The sequence below is a fragment of the Condylura cristata genome, unplaced genomic scaffold (genome assembly GCF_000260355.1).
Source record: "Condylura cristata isolate star-nosed mole 26May11 unplaced genomic scaffold, ConCri1.0 scaffold00026, whole genome shotgun sequence".
NCBI classification, from domain to species: domain Eukaryota; kingdom Metazoa; phylum Chordata; class Mammalia; order Eulipotyphla; family Talpidae; genus Condylura; species Condylura cristata.
Genome location: NW_004567127.1, coordinates 8,672,975 through 8,676,055, shown reverse-complemented (window position 1 = coordinate 8,676,055; position 3,081 = coordinate 8,672,975).

Here is a 3,081-nt window from a genome sequence, read left to right as displayed (position 1 = left end):
CTCTTTTTTGGTTGCTGAGTAATATTCCATTGTATATATGTACCACATCTTTTTAATCCAGTCATCTACTTTTGGGCATTTGGGCTGCTTCCATGTTTTTCCAATTGTGAATAAAGCAGCGATAAACATGGTGTCCCCAGCTCTTTCACCTCTTCCCTCTTGACCTCCATTTTGGTCCCATGTCCTTTGGGACAAAGATCATGTGACTGGTTACATGACGCCACCATAGCAGCATCCTGTCTTTCCTCAACTGAGATAAGGGCTCGATGAGGGGCGCGAATCTCATCTAAGAGCTTGCCTTAGCTCCGTTGGCCAAATGACTGAGAGGATGGTGCAAATTTCTCTCTTGAAGGATCAGCCTTGACATCCCTCCAGGATCAACAAAGGCCCCTCTGGACCTGTAAATTCAATGTGGTAGCATCGTTAGAGTAGCCAATGTCTTCTGCAGCCAATTGAAATGACAAGAGCAAAAAGAGCAGGAGGTGTCCAGGGATCTGCTGGTACCTTCTCTGTTCTTTATTTTCTTTGTAACTTAATGCAAAAAAAAATTAATGCCAAATGAATAAATTGATGATGCATTCCAGTGAGGTCATAATAAGACACACGGGGTAATAGTCAACATGGATCTTCCATTTGTACTTTGCAAATCTTCTTGTATAAAACAGGTCTTATATCATTAGTTTCAGGTATAGAACATAATAATTTGATACCTGGACATATTAAGAAATGACTTATTAGACAATAAGTCTAATACCCATAACCATACAGAGTCGTAACATCTTTTCTCGAATGAAGACTTTGAAGATTTTGTCTTTGTACTTCGCATGTATGCAAAACAGTTTTATTAGCTGCAGTCTACATGCTGAACATTGTAGCCCCAGGATTTATTTGTTTCATAACTGCAAGTTTGTATCTTTTGACCCCCTTTACCCATTCCCTCCATCCCTCTGCGGCTGGGAACCTCTGTCCTGGCTCTCAGTGCTTCATGTTTGATCCGTGCTACATGGTAGAGGGTTCCTGTCACTCTGGTCAATGACACAGATCTTCAAAGGAACAGTCATCCCTAGAGGAGGGAAGCATCTTCAAAGCCATGCCCAGGGGTGTGCTTGCCAGTGCCAGGCCCTCCAGGACATCTCTGGACCACAGCCAGGTCTCCATAGCTGCTTTCTCCTGACCAGGAGCTGTTTTGTCTCTCCTTGTAATCTGACCATGATGTGGAGAAATCCTTTTTGCTTATTGATGCAAACAAAACAAGATTATAGGACTTTCAGGAAGCCCTGTATAAGGTAGGTAAGGGGGACCTAGCAGTCAAGACTAGAGGAAACCCAAGAAGTTCCAGAGCACCAGTCCAGGCAGAGCCAGGGCCTGACCCTCTTGGCACACCGCATGTGAGCCACCTGGCTCTTCAATGCTTCCCACTCCCTTGCCCTGAGTGACAAAGGTACTTGGCTCTAAAGATTCCTCACAGGCTCTGGATCTATCTGGAGGGGTGGGTGCCATAGTGTCTTCCGGAGTCTTCCATTATGTATTCTATATATATATGGTCTGGAGAATGGCTTTTCAGGGTTAGTCCTTCTGTCCTTTTCTAGAAGACATGGATGAAAAGCTAGCAGCTGTTTCTACCTGAACTTTCTTCCCAGAGCTTCTTACACCTGTCTCTCTTTTTCTAGAACTGAAGAAAACTGGGTCTCCCCTTCCCTTTCCTCTCTCAGGCCCTACTGGCAAGTTCAAGTCCAGCCAACTTACCTCTTGTTCCCGGTAGGTTTGCCGCGATTACTCCCCCTAGACTAGAGCAAGTGCGTGTGAGAGGAATGTCTGTGGTACCCCACCATGATGGACCATGGGCAAGCAGCCCAGGCCCCAGTTAGTTGAGACTCCCAGTATTTCCCAGTGCTTGCTGCTGGTTCCTTCTGCAAGGAGTGTTGCTGCAGCCTCGCCTCTGAGAGCTTATAAAGATGGCGACTCCGTTTACACAGCCCGTTTAAATGAGCATCGCTGAACCACAATGACAGGCTGAGCAACTTTTTTCCCACTGAAGTCACATAGCCCTGGCAGATGGGCAGGGGGTGCCATGCCATCCCTTGGGTGGGTCACATTTTAAATGCCCCTAAGACATGGATGGCCACCAGCCACACTGTGGGCTGTGGGTAGACTCCTCCAGGGCCCTCCAGAGAAAGGCTGAGGGCGGAGGGACTCACTCTTAGCGCTGTGTGGGGTCCTGGTGTTCCCACACACTGGCAGGGCTGTGGCAGATGGGGGAGAAAGCCTCTTGCAGGCCCTGACTTGCATTGAGAGAGAGAGACAGCAAGGGACAGCAATGGGTTGCTCCCTTGGGGTTCCTATGCATACCACCGAGATTTAGGGTACAGTGTGTTTAACTCAGAGGTTTGGCTCCAATAAAGAACACTTCTGTCCTCCCCCCAACTCCTGCCTGTCCTCCAGGAACCCCCCTGACACTGCACCCCAACTTCACCAAGTTCCAACACTTGCACGTTGGCTCCTGTGTGCTGGGCCCTTAGCTAGATTGACCTTCTTGCCCTCTTAGCCTGGGCAATCCCTCTTCTCCTCAGGCCCTTCCCTGTGAAGGCCACTCCCTGGTGCACCCCTGATCTGGCCTCCCTGTGAAGGCCACTCCCTGGTGCACCCCTGATCTGGCCTCCCTCCTGTTGGAATCAAAAGTCTTTCCCTTCGCGGTGAGTTTACGCATCCTCCTGCACGGTGGTTCATGGGTGTGTCCCCGACGCAGGGATGCGTCTTCCTCTCTCCTGCCTCAGTGTCTGGCACAGTGCCCAGCTCAGGGTGCCCAGCATGGCTGCTGGGAGCCTTCCCCAGAGGGAGGGCAGGAGGGACTGGCAGCTGTGGCAGAAGGGGGCTTGTCTCCATACCAGGCTGTGCACGCAGGTTCCTGTCCCTGTGCCCAGGGCCCACGGGGGCGGAGCCCCTTGGCCTGCTTCTTGGGGCTGCCCCTGGAGCTGGCCAGGGAGGTCACCAGTGACATCTAGTGGTCACAGCCAGAGGCAGCTCCACACGTTCCCTGGGAGGTGAGTGAGTCCCTCTTGAGCTCCGGGTGGGGCTTCTGAG